The sequence below is a fragment of the Carassius carassius genome, chromosome 43 (assembly GCF_963082965.1).
Source record: "Carassius carassius chromosome 43, fCarCar2.1, whole genome shotgun sequence".
Lineage (NCBI taxonomy): Eukaryota > Metazoa > Chordata > Actinopteri > Cypriniformes > Cyprinidae > Carassius > Carassius carassius.
The window spans coordinates 14,224,267-14,242,471 of NC_081797.1; the positions used below are offsets into that span (position 1 = coordinate 14,224,267).

Consider the following 18,205-nt stretch of genomic DNA (forward strand, 5'->3'; position numbering starts at 1 on the left):
ATTACTCTTTTTGTTGTTTTTGATTGCTTCCACTGTCCTCCTCTGTTAGTCGCTTTGGATAAAAGCGTCTGCTAAATGAATAAATGTAAATGTAATGTAAAACAAACTTCTTTGCAATGTCTTGTGGAGAAAATGTAACTTTTTACCACAAAACCACGACTATGAGAAAGTCATAATCATGTGGGGAGGGGGGGGGGGTGAGTTAAATATCAAGTCACATTGTAAGCTACAATTTTGAAGCATTGCAATTGTGAAGAATAAACTAGTGACAGAGAGATATAGTCATTATGAGATAAGTCAAATTTTGAGATTAAAAAAAAACACGATTGTGATATATAAAACTACATTGCAACATATAAAGTTACAGTTCCCTTTCAAGGGAACTTCGAACTGCGTCCTCTAGGGGTCGCTATGGGGAACACCTCGTCGTGACCAGTGTATGAAGCATACATTGAAAAAACACCGACTTGTTGGCCAGCTACAGCCATTGACATCATTACCGGCGACTATAAACAGGCACCAGGACAACATGTCATTCTCTTCTTCGTCTTCACTGACTGTTCTGTTTGAAGCATGCATCTGAAAGAACTGGTAAGAGCGATCTTTCTCTGTCTATCATGGCGACTACTAGCAAGCATTTAGACAATGTGTGCATCCGTGTCTGCATTATTTGACACCCGATGACACACACAATCTATGCGTCATTTGTTTGGGTGAAGAGCATGCACGCATGAAGAAGTTCAGGGAGACAAAGGCGCACTCCACTGCTTTCAGATCCTTCATTCCACGAAGGTCCAGGTCTGAGCCCAAACAACATAGGGGTCCTTGCCTGTCTCGATCTGAGGATCAAAGACGGGCACAGAAGGCTAGTGTCAGAACTTGCGCTCCTGCCTCAACCTGCGGGCAGGGGTAAGAGGAATCGTGGGTCACAAGGAGGTAAGCAGAACCCAAGGGATGTGATCCAGACGAGGCAGCGTTCTCGTCTGAATCAGAGCGATACCGAGGTATCTACTCATTCCCTTTAGGGAGTTTTAACTTCTGCTTTTATCCTCCCCTTCCTAATTCCCCTGTAACCACCAGCTCTCCACCTGATCGAGGTTAGGTGGAAACCTCTCGCATAACAGTCTCCTACAGTATGCTGGACCTATAATGTTTTTGGCTGGTTCTATGTTCATAGCAACCACCCTACTGATGGTCCTGACTAAAAGGAGGCGCCCCTTGAGCGGGGCTCCAGCGCAGGAGGGTGGGTGAATATGTAACCCTTTCTGTATTTACTTGTGTATTAAATTGCTGGTTGTTATGTGTCTACTAATAAACTGTGAGTTTCCTTTGCAGTGCTCAGTTACAGTGTTTACTAAACACTCGCCAGCACCAGCCACCCGGCTTCATGTTCCAGTATTTGGCGGCTGAGATCACAGGTTTCTGCGGGAGCCTCCTTGATCATCAGGCCTGGCACAGCTCTGCAGGGAATTTCATGAATGTCCGGCCAGGTCACCCTGAGGGGTCTCCTGGCTGCTTAGTTGTGCTGTCGCATTCAGCGGGAAGTGGAGGTCCGTTGGCACGGCTCCGTCCATTGGACCGTATCCGGTACCTCCTTTTTAGTGAGGTCAGTCAACGGGCTGGTGAGGTCCGAATAATGAGGAATAAACCTCCTATAGTATCCCGCCAGCCCCAAGAACTGCCTCATCTCCTTTTTGGTCTTGGGCCTGGGACAGGTTGCAATTGCTGCCGTCTTATCAATTTGGGGACGCACCTGCCCGTGGCCCAAGTGGAAGCCCAGATACTTTACCTCCACCCGCCCAACTGCGCACTTCTCCGGGTTGGCCGTTAGCCCCGCCCGTCTCAGTGCCCTGAGGAGCGCCCTCACATGCTCCATATGCCGCTGCCAGTCCCCACTATAGATGATAATATCATCCAGGTAGGCTGAATGAGGCGCTGAAACGTAGCCGAGGCCCCGAACACAATTGGTGTAATCCGAACGGCGTGGTGAAGGCTGTCTTTTCTTTGGACATGGGAGATAAGGGGATCTGCCAGTATCCTTTGGTTAAGTCCAATGTCGAACAAAAATCGAGCCGTGCCTAACCGATCGAGCAACTCGTCAATTCGCGGCATTGGATAAGCATCAAATTTGGAAACTGCATTCACCCTGCGATAGTCTACACAGAACCGTACCGAGCCGTCCGTTTTGGGCACCAAAACTATCGGGCTCGCCCAATCGCTGTGTGACTCCTTGATTACCCCCATCCCCAGCATGGCCTCTAATTCAGTCTGAACTACCTTTTTTTTGTGTTCAGGCAATCTATACGGCCGGCTGCGAATTACGACACCCGGCTCTGTCTCAATGTGGTGCTGAATCAGGTCCCTACGACCAGGTAGGGGCGAAAACACATCCGCAAATTCTACCTGCAACCGCGCGATGTCAGTGAGCTGCGAGGGCGAGAGGTGGTCCCCTCCTAGGGCCAGTGCGAGGGGTTTTCTTTTAATAATCGCTTTTGGCCCGAGATCCTCCTCCCCACTCACTACCGTCGCTAGCAACACTGACTCCTCCCCGCTCCATTTTTTAAGGAGGTTGAGGTGGTAGATTTGCCGTGAGTCGCCTCTATCTGTCCGTACTACCTCATAATTGAGATCCCCTATCCGCCGTGTGACCTCAAAGGGTCCTTGCCACTTGGCTAACAATTTGGAGCTAGAGGTTGGCAGTAATACGAGCACTTTATCTCCCGGTGTAAATTCTCGCAGCTTAGCTCCCCGGTTATATAGCTGGCTTTGTCTGCCCTGGGCCTGGAGCAAATTCTCCCAGTGTATGGAGTTTTGTGCGCAGGTCCAGGACATATTGAATTTCATTTTTGCTATCCGAGTGTCCGTCCTCCCAAGTTTCTCTCAGGACGTCTAGCACCCCCCGGGGCTGACATCCATAGAGAAGCTCGAAGGGGGAAAACCCCGTGGAGGCTTGGGGGACCTCGCGCACAGCAAATAAGAGGGGTTCTAGCCAACGGTCCCAATTTTTCGCGTCTTCTTGTACGAACTTCCGGATCATGGTTTTTAATGTGCGATTAAACCGTTCGACCAGACCGTCCGTTTGTGGGTGATAGACACTGGTACGCACCGCTTTAATGCCCAACAATCCGTACAATTCGCTTAACGTGCGTGACATAAATGCGGTGCCCTGGTCCGTGAGAATCTCCTTTGGGATTCCCACGCGGGAGATTAAACGAAACAAGGCGTCCGCCACACTCTTTGCCGAGATGTTGCGGAGCGCCACTGCTTCAGGATACCGTGTCGCGTAATCCACTAAGACCAATGCGAAACGGTGTCCCCGTGCGGATCGCTCTAACGGCCCGATCAGGTCCATACCAATTCGCTCGAAGGGGACCTGCACTAGAGGAATAGGGCGCAAAGGCACTTTTGGAACGGCCGGTGGGTTTACCAACTGACATTCCCGCATTTCAAGCAAGCATTTCCCGACGGCTCCGCGGTACTAACAGCTGGGTTGTATCTTCTTTTGTCTGAGCATCGTGGGTCACTCGATACAACCTGTCTTAAATAACGGCAAAATACGGGTGGGATAGCGGACGCTCAGGGTGGAGGACCCGCCCATCGATCGAGCGGACCTGCTCGAAGGCATGCTTAAGCGTCTCGTCCTGGGATTGTTCCAGGGGAAAGTCATCGCGGCTGGCAAGGTTTAGCCTCGCCACACCGCTATTCTCCCACCTGAGCGCTCGCCCCGCCCCCCGGCCGGTTCTTTCCCCCGACAGCACCCGCTGTCAAATACCCCAGTAAATGCTGAAACGCTGGCCAATTCGTCCCCAAAATTAGCGGATGCCGGAGGCGCGGACTTACGGCCACCTCCACACTATGCTTTTGGCCCCGAAATTTAATGCCTATGGCTTTTAATGGATATTCCCCTATATCCTCGTGCACGCACCTCACCTTAACCATGCGGCCCGTATCCAATGCCCCAGATTGTATCAGGCTTTGATGGATGGAGGTCTGGTTACAACCTGAATCCACCAGAGCCTGATAGGTACCCCCCTTAATACTCACAGGTATTTGGTACAGCCCGGCTTGATCGGGGACAGCCTGCGGGTCGTCCGGGATCCGGACCAGTGTCCCCACCTCCATCATCGGGCACCTATCCACAAAGTGGCCCGGATCCCCGCAACGCCAGCAGGCTGGCCCGGGTCTCCCCGCTGCCCTGGTGGTGGGAAGTGGCTCAGGGGATTGACGTGGGGAAGCAGCCGGAGAGTTTTCACTCCCCCGTTGCTGGGGTGCGGCCATCCCTCGTGCGGGACCTCGTGCCCCGGCCGCAGGCTCCATCGCCACCCTCCAGCGGGGTGCAGCCCTTGGTGGCCCCACCCAACGGGACCTAGGGAGAGGGAGAGATTTCGGAGTGGGGGGGGAGGGGGAGAGAGAGAGAAAGCCGGGAGGGGCTCGCCGACCCCGGAGCACGCCGCCAGCTGATCCTCCGCCAGTTGGATGGCCAGATCCAGCGACGCCGGGCGGTGGCACTGGACCCACTGGGCGGTCTTCTTTGGGAGGCGGGAGATGAACTGTTCCAGCACCACCGCGTTGATGATGGACTCGGCGTCGCCGTCCCCGGCCAACAGCCTTTTGCGGCACGAGTCCCGGAGCTGCTGCGCCAACACAAAGGGTCGGCCCGCTTTGGCCAGCTCCAGCGACCGGAAGCGCTGGCGATGTTGTTCGGGGCTGAGGCCGACCCTCTGGAGGATGGCTCGTCTCAGGTCGGCGTAGACCAGGAGGTTCGGGACGGGCAGTTGTTGGGCCGCCTTCTGGGCCTCCCCCAATAGCAGAGGGATCACCCGGACGGGCCAGCTGTCCATCGGCCACCCACATGCCTCTGCCGTCCGCTCGAACAGGTCAAGGAACGCCTCTGGGTCGTCAGCGGGTCCCATCTTGGTGAGCGGCATGTGGGCGGGCGGGGCGCTGGGGGAGGCCGTCCCCATCCGACCCTCCCGGTCCAGCAGGCTCCGGAACAGCTCGCGGTCCTCCTGCTGGACCCGCATCATGGCCTGGAACCGGTGGTCCTGGTCGGCCCGCAGATCCAGCAGGGCCTGGTGGTGTTCTTGATGAAGACCCGCGAGCGATGTGATGATGTCCGCAAACGGCGAGGATGATGTGGCTGACGGAGTCTGCATGGCGGATGCTCTCCTTCCTATCCCGGGTTTCGGCACCAGTGTAATGATGTTCAAGTTTGGGGTAAAGGAAGGAGACCAAGGTCGGCGTACGTGGCTCGTGAGAATCTTTATTTACAAAAAGAACCAAAAATAAAACAAAGAAACAGTCGCGGCAGGTGCGCGCACTTCGCAGCTTTCGCTTTCACTTTACTGTCCGTTTCCGCAGCCTTCTCGGTCCGGCACGAGTCCCCGTCTCTCTCGTCCTTCGCCCGCTGTCGCGCTCCTTAAATGGTTCCCCACGCCAAACACTGCAACGAGATCCAGCTGTTACTTGTTTCTCACCTGAACCACTTACCGCCGCTCGTCTCTTCACTCGCTCTCCCGTTGCAGACTTCGCTAAACCACGCCTCCCCCGCCACAATCACAATTATGATAAACAATTTCAGAATAGTTAAATATAAAGATACAATGCAAGATATAAAGTTAGGAGGTTTAAAACTGCAATATAGTCATTATCAGATACAGTAAGTCAAATTTTGAGAAGTTACATTGTGGGACATGAAATCACAATTATGAGAAACAAATTCACAAATGTGAATGGCAAGATATAAAGTTTTAGTTATAATTGCAATTGCAATAAATAAAGAAATCATAAGTAATGCCAAATTTAGATAATATCTTGCTTGAAGATGTTGATGTTGGACTTGGCCTATTAGCCCTTTTTTCATAAGGTATATTGGACCAACAGCAGTTATAAAAGCATATATTTCCATATACAGACTGCAGCAGGTAAAAGACTGACTGCTGACTCACTTCTTCTGTTCCTTGTTGATGCAAAGCAAGACAGTCGTTTCGTACATTCTTACCTCCATGTAACAAATTCCACATCAAACATGCCAGTGCCAGCAACAAACAGGGTCTAAAATATCAAATTCATAGGCCACACAGGCCATTGTGAAATGTTTTGGAAAGTATTGTGGCATTTCAACACTGCATTTCACGCAAAAGCTCATGTTTAGAGGAATGCCAGGGTTTGTTACCGTCAAGACTATTCGGTTGCAAACTTTACAAGAATAATCTTGGAAAATCTCAATGCAGTTACAGTCTTTTCCCAATTATCAGATGCAGCATGATGTTTCTAAGCTTATAGGTTTAGCAGAGGCCTGGGTCTACATGTATTTTTTCCAGATTACTTTTCAAGTTAGGGAACACAAGATTCGGAGGTTTGCAGCATGAGGCCTTCTGATTGCAGCTGACCACTGTATTTATTCCAGCTGCATGCTGGTTACAATATGAAGTAAATGTTCTGGTTTGATCATAGAGTATGAGGGAGAAGAGGTTTTGCATGCACTGTTCATACTGAAAAGGGTTACTTTGGAATGCTTTGGAGTAATAAAAGTAGTTATAAGAAACACACATTGTGCCACATATTAAGTCACAATGTGACAAATAAAGTCTCAGTTTTGAGAAATAAAATCACTATTGTAAAGAAGGGTTGAAGTTGTGAGATTTCTGAGATTTATAGTCCAGTTGTGAGAGATAAAGTCACAATACTGTGAGACATAAATTACATTTTAATATAAAAGTTTGCAGGTATAATATTGCAATTGAGAAATAAAGAAACAATTGTGCAATAGTAATTACGAGACAAGTCAGATTTTGAGATATAAAAGCACAATTATGAGAAAAATGTAAAATTTGAGCTATAAAGCCACTTTGTGGTATATAAAATAATTATAAGACAAAAATAAAATTGTGAGATATAAAGTAAAATTTCGGAGGTTTAATATTGCAAGATATAGTTATTACAAGATGTAAAAATTGTGAGATATAAAGTAAAAAAAAACTGTAATATCATAATTATCTGAAACAAAATCATAAATGTGAGATTAAGTTACATTTCAAGATTCATGTTATGTTTGGGAGGTTAACTGATTTTTTTTTAATTATTATTATGAGCTATAAAATCTAAATTATAAGACAAGTAAACATTTTTAAATATAAAGTCCATTTTTTTTTTCCAATAAATTCACCATTTAAATTTTAAGGCAAAGTTACATTGTAAGTTATAAAGTTACAGTTGAGAGGTATGTTATTGCAGTTGTGAAAAATGAAGTAGCGATTATGAAATACATGTATGACAAGAATTTGACAGTCATTTTGGGGCATAAATGAAGATTTTTATTATTATTTATAATTATGAGATGAATTAAAAATAGATTTAAATATAACAGGAGTTTTAATATTACAACTGGGAAAAAGCAGTGAACATTGTGAAAGTTAAAAGTGATTTATAAGTTACAAATATATATAAAAGTTACATTGTGAGATATAAAGTTACAGTATAGTTCATAAAATTGCAATTGCGAGAAATAAAGTAGTGATTTTGGGTCAAATTTTGTGATATAAAGCCACACGAGAAGCATTCAAAATGTTTTGATATAGAGTCACAGTTAAGAGGAATTACATTGCTTTTTTTTTTTTTTTCTGGAGGCATAAATCGGTTTCAGTAGTTGGATAATATCAGAATGGATAAAAAAATGGATAAAGCACAAAGCTTATATATCATTTCTCCCCCACATTTTTCAAAACCCTATAAACTTTCTTTCCAGTTTAAATGAATAAAAAGGCAAACAAGTTCAATGCTGCAACATGATGTGCAGCTCCATTGCCATCTGGATTCAATCAGTCCATTTTGTAAAGAAGAGAAAGAAAAGGCAGTTGGTTCTCATGTCCCTTGAGCACTGTCTGTCTGAGGAGAAAGCAGTGCCAGTATGTCTCAGACGGGTTTTTGGGGGGTCTTTTTTGTGGTTGGGCACTGTAGTTGGTTGTGGTTTTTGAAAAGACTTGGTGACTTCACCACGTTGTTGCTCTTGGTTAAAATGGACAAGTTTCACTACCATCTCACTGGAAGAGGAAATGGAGATCTTCCACATAAGCTACATCATCTCTTTTATTTTATCTAACAGACTCCCACAAACCCACGAGGAGGAGATGTTATCCATTAAAAATATCTGAGAAGAAGAAACCCTTCAGATGGTGAATTGATATGATTGTTTTCTTTGTCTTGATTTTCTCTTTGAACAAAACTTGATCTAAACAATTATTCGAAAAATAAATAGGCCGAAACAGGCTCGTTCAGGACTGCTTTCATTTACGAGGCCCCCTGAGTGTACACAATCACACTTGTAACCGTGAGAGGAATTTGACGGAGATTAGCAAGGAATTTTAATGTGATACACATGACATTTTAAAATGTCAAATCAAGAGAGGAGGGAAAATAAGATAAAAATACCAAAAATGGCTGTAAATTATTGAAGTAGTGATATGAAAACTTTATGACTTGCCATTTAATTTGATTTCCCATGTTATCCAAACCAAAATTACAAAACAGTTTCCAAACATCCAAGGCTCTATTTAAGGGTCTATATAGGCACTATAAATCTAGATATTGTCAACAAAATTGTGTAAAACTGCTCCTTTGAGCAAATCTTTACAGCAATTTTCATGCAAATATGTTGTGTATATCAATATATTGTAACTCTGCATGGAGGAATGGGGAAAAATAGGTACCAGATGTAAACGAATGGTACAAGAATCATATACTAAAAGTTTTGGTTACACTTTAGTTTGTGTCCTTGTTACAATATAATTATTATACATTTAAGTACCGAGTAATATTAATTAACTACATGCACTTACTATATGGTTAGGGTTACTTGCATGTAATTATGCATAAACTATTGTTATTACAATAGTAACTATGTGTACATGTGTGTAATAAAGAAACCCTAAAATAAAGTGTTACCAAAGTTATTTCTGCCAAAAGGGCAATACAAGAAACACAAATGTAGAGGGCTACTTATTTCTTCTAGAATGTCTATTTACATTTTATTTTAGTAAAAGATTTTCAAATGTTTTATTGTACAGTAAGTTTTAAATGTTATACATTGCCATTAAAACATATAATATAATATTATATATTATTAGACGGTGATGCTGTTGTTAACTAAAATAATTCAAATAGTTTTTGATATCTGAAATAAAATATACATATTATTACAAAAAATAAATACATAAATTAAACCGTATAAATAAAATGTTGACAACCTAAATAAGTTTGGAACCTAAAATTGGAATAAATTACATTTACAGTACATATAAAAAGTAAAATAATAATATAATAATAATAATGACAAAAGCACACATTTTTTACTAAAAATCAAAACATTCAACAAACATTGAACAAAAATCAGACAATTTTTAAAATAAAAGCTAATTTAAAATATGAATAAATACTAGTAAATAATACAAAATCCCCAGTTCTGATAGATTACAGTCCCCTAATCAAGTAATGAATTACATGAATGAGCATTAAAATGAGGGGGCAGTTATTTGGGTGCAGTACAGAGGATCATTGTGCTGTGGAATCTAGAGCACCACGGCTCAATGACCCTCATTTGTCTGTCACTCAACCACGTCTTTGATTATCCTTGCCAAATGACCCTCATGATGTATTCATTGTTTTTCAGCAGCAATGTGATTTTTCATATTTTGTTTCTCTCTAGGTTGTGGCATGTGGGTTGATTGATCTATGAGGGCATTCGGGCAATTGCACTGATCGGCTTTCTGGCAGGGGCAGAGTGTGGATCACTGCTGGCTTGGGCGGATCAGCTGAACCAGGCCTGAATGCCTTTGTTATCCCATCGTCCATTAGTGGTGGTGTGGAATGCACCTAGTGAATCCTGGCGTCTTCGATTCAAGGTTCAACATGTGTCAATAATCTAGCAAATGTTATCTGTGGTCCAAATGATGAGAATAACATCTCTTCTGTCTCTTTATCAAGGTGGATTTGGACCTTAGTGTCTTCAACATTGTTGGAAACAACGACGAAACCTTGAGCGGCCCCAACATGACCATCTTTACTACAATCACCTGGGATACTATCCTTACTACACCAGCTCGGGGATTCCTATCAAGGGTGGCTTCCTCCGAACCAAAGCCTGAGCAAGCACCTCAGCAAAGCTTGAGCTGACATCGACAAGCTCATACCCTTCAAGGACTTTCATAGGCTTGGTGTCATCAACTGGGAAAACTGGTGACCACAGAGGGTTCACATTTGGGGCTCGAAGGACATCTACCAGAACAAATCCAAGGAGCTTGTAAGGAAACTGCATCCTGGTTGGCCACAAAGCAAGGTGGAAACGAAGCAGGAGCTCTTTGAGAGAGCCAGAGAAGTACTCATGAACTCAATACTGGATCTGGCAGAGAGTCGAAGGCCGCATGGCCTTTGGGGGTTTTATCTATTTCCTGACTGTTAAAAGTATGGCTACAAGCAGATTCTTTTGCGTTACACTGGAGAGTGTCCTAATATAGAGCATGTGTGCAATGATCACCTGATGTGGCTTTGGAAGGAGAGTACGCCTCAAGTCTTATGAGCTCAAGTCTTCAGCTAATACTGTTAAATTTGTGCACTACCATGTCAAGGAGGCCATGAGGATTGCCTCGATTGCTAGGAATTACTATACGCTGTCCATTTTTGTCTATTCCAGTCCCTTCTATGCATTGCATTTGTTGTCCTATCAGAAGTGATAGGACAACAAATATATAAATATAGGGTTAAAGTTTAATAATTAAATTTTAAATATGGTATAGGAGTTGAAGAATGTGCTCTAATGAGCCAAAACCTGATTTCTTGTAATTTCTTTTTTACGCCTTTCTATCATTTAAAAAGGGGAAAAAGTTAAACTGCTGCCAACAAACAGAATAGCAAAAACAATGACCATTTTCAAACCGATTTCTCCAAACACCTTGCCATTGGTCGGTTAAACAGGTAGCCCCGTCCCAAAATGCACACCATTGGCTATAATAAACAGAATGTTATCATGTGTTGGTATGAACAGTAATATAATTACTGCTATATATACTGCATCCCAATTTGCATACTGTTTTCCTAAATAGCATTTGAAATTAGAATTAGTGTGTCATAGTATGTTGAAATGAGTATCCCAAAGGTACCTGGATGGTTAACTATTTCCTGTAAAAACACACTCTAATGGTTTATATTGCCCGCAACCCATTGTGCGTTGGACAAGAATTTGATTAGAACTACAAACATGCATATATGTGAGACCAATGGACAGGTAAAGAAAGGGGTTTGAGTGATAGATAATATCTAACCTGATGAAAAAAAAAAAGTAATAATAATATATATATATATATATATATATATATATATATATATATATATATATATATGTGCATGTATGTATGTATATTTAATTTAATTTGATTAAATTATATTTTATTAACTAATTTTAGTTTTAAATAATTTCTTAATTAAGTAAACTTTATTCAATAATTTAATGTGTATGCGTCGTGGTACTGTCTTAGATGCGTGTCAAAGACTGACATGGAAGAGAAGAAATTTTTGTATTCTTTGCTTGCAAAACGTATTCTTGAACCACTGACATCACATGGACTATTTTAATGATGTCTTTACTATCTTTCTGGTTCTTGAACGTGTCAGTTGCGTTGCTGTCTATGCAGGGTCAGAAAGCTCTTGGATTACATCAGAAATATCTGTGTGTTCTGAAGATGAACCAGGGTCTTTTGGAACAACATTAGGGTGAGTAATTAATGACAGAATTTTAATTTTTAGGTGAACTATACCTTTAACAACTGCTTAGAAAGTATAGAGCTGCTTTAATCCATACCAACTTGCTACTTTGCACGCTTTCCAGCCATCAAGAGGAACCTGTCAAACACACATTGTTTTAATCATTCGTCAAATACTTGTGTGACAGACCCACCCCCTAAATCACCCTCTTCCCCAGGATCTTAAATGCCAGAGATATGCTTAAACACTCATCTGTCACCTCATTATGAGTGGAATGTTCCAAATCAAACTCTGCAGTAGGTCTGCAGACGTGTTTTCAGTTTGATGGGACCACCCGCCTTTCTAGACAACGAGGTACATCACAAGGTAATGTACTTATTATGACTAGTTTAGGTTACAACCGATTGCTTCCATATGTTCAATGTGATAGAACAGGCTCCAGACCTTACATTATACATGTAGGTCTACTGTATTGTTTTACTTCCATTCAGCGTAAAAATCAAATGAGTGATTACACACCTCTCCTCAGTAAGTCAAATGGTTTAAGGTATCATTCATGGCTGACATACAAATGCTAAACCTACATACAAGCACCTGTGATTGTGATGTTTGTATTGAGCAAAACTAATAACACATTTCTTTTCCAGACCTGCTACTATATGACTCGATCTCTTGTTTTTCTGCATTAACATAAAGAAAAACAATATTAATTTTGAGTGACCTGGTCCACACTATAGGAGAGAGCGGTGGTCTTGTGGGACTCATCAGAATATGCAAGATCTCAGGTACTCTTTATTTACAGTGCTGTTCAAATTCTTTTGAAAGTTTCTTAAGCTCAAGGCTGCATTTATGTAATCAAAAATGCTGAACAAACAGCAATTTTGTGAAATATTATTACAATTTTAAATAACTGTTTTACATTTCAGTATGTTCAATAATGTAATTTATTCCTGTGATGCAAAGCTGAATTTTCAGTATAATTCAGTATCAGTGTTAAAAAACAAAAAGTTTTGCTGCGTCATATTTTTGTGTCAATTTTGATCAATTTAATGCGTCTTTGCTTAATAAAAGTATTTATTTCTTGTTTCAATCAAATTTACATATGGCAATGTACATCAAACACAGAACAAATTTAATCACTGAATTAATAATTCTCTAAATGCTTACAATATTATCCAACATGAAATCTCCTTGATTGGATTGGCTGCATTTTTTAGCTAATAATTGCTAATATATGAGCAACCGTAACCAATCGCATTTGAGGATCAGCATCCTTTGAGCTGATGGTATTAACATATTAAACATGTCTAAAGCGCAGGAAAACAATTTTTCTTCAATTCATATTTTAAAAAAGGATCATCTAAACCTAAAATAAAACAATACTAGCATCATCATGACTGATCTCAGTATCTGGTGATTTACAGCACTGTATCACACGGAGACAGACGTGCTCCTGAAGGACACATGATCATTTTGTGGGTGAATCCCATTTCCTGTTTACAAACAGCAGAGGGATGAGAGTAAACTAAAGCAGATGGAAAGATTTACCAAAATGCTAATGTGTTTTTATGTTGCATGACATAATGGGAATTATGTTTATTCGTCTCACACGTAAATGAGCTTAAACATTTGAACTCACTCAGGGGAAATTTCTGACAAGTTGTGTCATTCTTCAGTGAAGTTGATGGAAATAGGGTTTAACAGAAACACACTTTATCATGCGAAAAGTTAAGAAGTTTAATTTGATATTATTTTGCGTAACAAATTAAAAAGAAAACATTAAAAACTAAAAGTATTAAAAAAGTGAATTTAACCATCATAACAGTATAGCGTAGAGATTATTATATTTAGCTGTTATCAAATTATTATTGAAATTATTATTAGATGATGGCAAAGTTAATCTAAATGTAAAAATGAGGGAAATGAGTATGAACAGTTGTACAATTTTCAACTAGTTTTTTTTATTATCTATATACTATTATAGCATCTATAATTTTTATTTTAGTTTTAGTAATTTTTTACATATTATCATTATTTTTGTAATATTTCTATTTAGCTTTGTTTTATTTTACTGTGTTTTGTTTTAGTTAGGGTTATTATAGTTAAAAGGAAAAGATTAAAAAACATTTTCTTACATGAAATTAAAGCATTAACTGAAATAAAATAATATATATATAAATATAAACTATAATATAAAACTATAAATATAAAAAAATATATTAGGACAACTTTGATGAAAGGTTTTGATCTACTTCAAATGTTGACTACTGGACTGTATATATGTTTATATAAGTTCTAATATCTTTAACATGTGTTTGCCTTTGTGCAGAGAAACTGCTTGACAGTCCAGAAGTTAATTGACGGTCCACTGGGTCACTATGTGATCAATGTGACCTCAGATGCTGAGCTGTGCAGCAAGGCCTTGTGCAAGAAGAACGGCAGATGTGTTCATAAGAGCCTGGACTCTGGGGCCTACCTGCACCTCAACCCACTCTTAACAACCATCATAACCTGGACATGAAACACAAGCTCCCCTGTCCGTGTTACCAGGGCTGGACGATGCCTCCAATAACAGAACCTGTCCCGTCCCACCCGAGAGACCGTGTCCTGGTGAGAACTATGCTGCTCCTGTCCCTTCACTCCTCCTGTCTGTCTGTCATCATGTTCTTGGGTCTGTGTCCCATTATTAAGTGTCTGATACTGTAAAGAGCAGGGTACATGGGACTTTGGACTGTATGTTAAGTAAAAAGGACAAGGAAATAAAGTTAGCTGTAGCTATCTCAGTGACGGTAAAGGTTTGAGTCTAGAAGTGGTTTTGTATGTTGCTTTCAAACACTAGTTTTAAATCTAGTACAAAAAAAAAATTAAAACACAGCACAATAACGAATTTAGTCTAAATCATGAAACAAGCAACCTTTTTGCAACCTGTTTTTTCAGTATGGTGTGTGATTCATGAACAATTGACTCTTTTGAACTGGTTCATTTTACTGAATCAAAAATGCAGTATTTCACAATTGGTGTTATTCAATTCATGAGCAAATGAGTCTTTTAAACCAGATATAGATATTCATACAGCGTAATCAGTGTAGCTACCCATATTTCCATTCATGAACAAAAGTCTGTTTTAAATCTTTTTAATTTTTAATGATTCAAAAGCATACAGAACAAATGTTATGTTATTCATGTACAGATGACTCTTAAACTGTTGTTTAATTAATCAAAAAGCATTACAGCATAATCAGTGTGGTCTGATTAATGAACAAATAAAAAGTTATTTTATTGCATCAAAAACAAAGTATAACCAATGTACCTGTTAGATCCATGAAGTAGTTACTTTTTTAAACTTCTTTTGTTAGTAAATCAAAAAACTCTTTTGAACAGGTACTTCAAGGTAAATAAAATATATACAATATTGCACAACCAGTTTCGGTTTAATTATGACATTTTAATCTTACCCCTTATAGTGTGACAACATGCCTTACTACAAGTCACCATGTGTTTAATAAATCGTTTTGTAAATGTTTAATAACTTTTTGTAATCAGGCATTTATAATGAAATCGAATTTAAAAAATAAACCACTATAGTATTCACTGGAGCGAAAAGTGTGCCAACTACCCCTGGTCTCTTCTGCAGATGAAAAATTCAAGTAAAAGCTACAGAAATGAACAACTTTTAATCAATTTTTTTAAATACATCCATCTTATGTAATAAGTGGACTCTGATGTTATCATTTGGGTTTACAGTATGCACAAAAACATCATGATTCATTAAAATTGACTCCAAATGGTTCCTTCCCCACCCAAACCGAGGAGAATATTCTCAACTATTTCCCCAGAAATTAGACATAACAGCATGGTGTAATAAGGCAAAGCTGGTTGACCAAAATGTCTCAGTGTAGACTGAGGCTCCGCAGATTGTGATTCAGCTTGTCAGCAAAAAACTGTCAATAAATTACCAACCCTGGGAAAACAGAGACTCCTGCTTATTATAAGCTAAATAACATCTCTCTTTTTGTAGCACCCATTCTCTGTTAAGGGATTTGAGGTTCTGATGTTGGAGAAAATACTCCTTTGTCTGATTTTTGGCTACGAAATTACATAAAAAATGTTTTTTGCAAACAATGTGGTGCATGTAGACCATTGTTGATTTGGTCAGGGGTAAAATGAGTCACAAAAAAACTGAAAGAGGAGGTTTTGTGCTTTGCACATAAGCTAAACATTCAGTAAAGATACGTTTGTTTTCATTTTGTCTGTTATTAATGGAACTTAGAGGGTTAATTTAATCTTAAATCAACATGTACAGAAAACAAACACACTCCATCTCCAAAATGGATTCGGCGTCTTACATTAAACGCATGGCTGGTTTTGAATATTTATACGCATTGATGTTATCTGTTGAACCTGGATGGCTGCGCACGTAAGAAGCGGGAATGTGAGGAAAGGTTTTCGACTAGCAAGGTCGTGCATAACTGAGACACACCTCACAGCTGTTGGTTGGAGCCCAGGATACACTCGCAAACACAGACCTGGAACCTGATCTAGAGATGGAGGAATTCCTGAAGTTTTGGGTGGGACAGACAAATCCAACACAAGCACCTCCAGACCCCTTGCCGGGAAGTTAAGAGAGAAACAAACGCCCATATATATGAGAGAGTGGGGTCATTTGGTGCATTTCCATAGTTTGTGCTCAATGGGGACCACATCAAAGCACTAGAGTATGTGTGTTTAGGCGGGTGGGTGGGTATTTGTGTCTTTTGCAATAAGGAGAAGTACAGTATGAAGTAGAGAGGTACATTTCTAACTCCAGGAACGACAAAAATGAATGTGGTTGAATTAATGCACCAATTATTCATACGTTTATACCTATTAACATTCGATTCTGCAAGTGTCCTCTATGATTTATGTACACCGAACCATTCGTTAAGAAATGTTCTCGAGGCTTATTGTTTAGCTAAACATTCCTTCAGAATACAAATGCTATAATTTTGGGCAAAACATTTCTAAATGTTTTGAAATCAGTCATGCTTTCTTGTATTGCAGAATTTGATGTAAAAAAAATATCAAGATTCACATTTTACCAATAGCTTATTATTGTTTTTTAAGGGTTGAACAATGATATTACAATGTAACTTGCATAAAAGTAACAAAAACTACCATATTATTTTGGGATGCTGACACCAAGGGACATGTTTTTAAAAAAGCATTTTAGTACCAAGGCACATGTCCAAAAAAAAAGAAAAAAGTTGTGGGTTTGGATTGACACCATTCACCACTAACAACAGATAATAGGATGATAATGCCTGCAAAACATGTTGTTTTGGACATTACCATGTTTTTTAGACATACTGTACAACAATTATTTCTTTGTTTAAATGTTTCTTTGGATAAAGTAGTTAACAAAAACCTGCTTTGTTCAGTAATTTTTATAGTTTTTAATATTTTTAAATGATTGTTTTCATTTGAATTATAGTAGTTATCAGTTTAACAGTAGTTATAATAATGTTGTTGTTTCGTTTGGAGTATTTTTTTATATGTCTGTAGTTTTTATTCATTTACATCTCAGTTTTAGTGTAGGTCATTTTAGAACCTCAATTTTAACTAAATTAAAATGAGAAATGTCACTTTGGCTTCTAGCTGAAATAAGATTTAATATTTTATTTCAAGCAACACATTTTTTAATTATTAGAATTTTAGTTTCAGTTGAATTTTTTGTTAACTATACAATAACCCTGGTAAATACCATGGTACATTATTTTCACTACCATTTGTATTACCATTTAGTTACAGTACTCAAAAAAAGGGACTATAAATATTTGTAACCCCCCTCCCCCAATTAAAATGTCGAGTCTTAAAGTGTCTTCTGAACAGAAGTGAGTCTTAAGTATATTTGTCAGCAGTAGCTCTGTACCAAAGAGAAAGGAAAAGGTCTTGTTGGTGATGTCGTCGATCCCTTCCATAATTTCTCCACCAACTACCAGTCTACATTACCCCACTCTCTCACCACTAATTACAGCTTATGGGTTGCTAAAATGTGCCACATGTCCATTTATCCAACCCACTGACAGGTATTACATTAAATATGGGTTGCCACTACCACTGTAAATGTCTTAGTTTATGTAAAAATGGGTCAGCATAATTTTAATTCTTTAAATGTATGTTTTCCTTCATTTCTGCAACAGCCAAACCTATATATCAGTGGTAAAGTTCATCATGCAGGTAAAGTGTCAAGCTTTTTTTGCTCAGTCCTTATTGTGATATTATTATTAACATTTATGTGTGTAAAGTATGGTGGCTGAGAGAGCTCATTGCACTGCAACTTCAGAAAACACATGCAAATAGAAAATTTGCAAATTGAAAAATCAAGAAAATATCTTCATCAGTTTGACAGCAGGTGATGCAAATGCTCACAACACAACTAAATAAAGAATTTTCTTTGCAGCGGGTAACCATT

The 18,205-nt window shown here is 39.9% G+C and overlaps 1 pseudogene; it reads left to right on the forward strand.

The window, feature by feature from the left end:
• The first annotated feature begins 9,404 nt into the window (after window positions 1-9,404).
• On the forward strand, window positions 9,405-14,613 carry LOC132124818 (hyaluronidase-like; annotated as a pseudogene).
• Window positions 14,614-18,205: the final 3,592 nt, after the last annotated feature.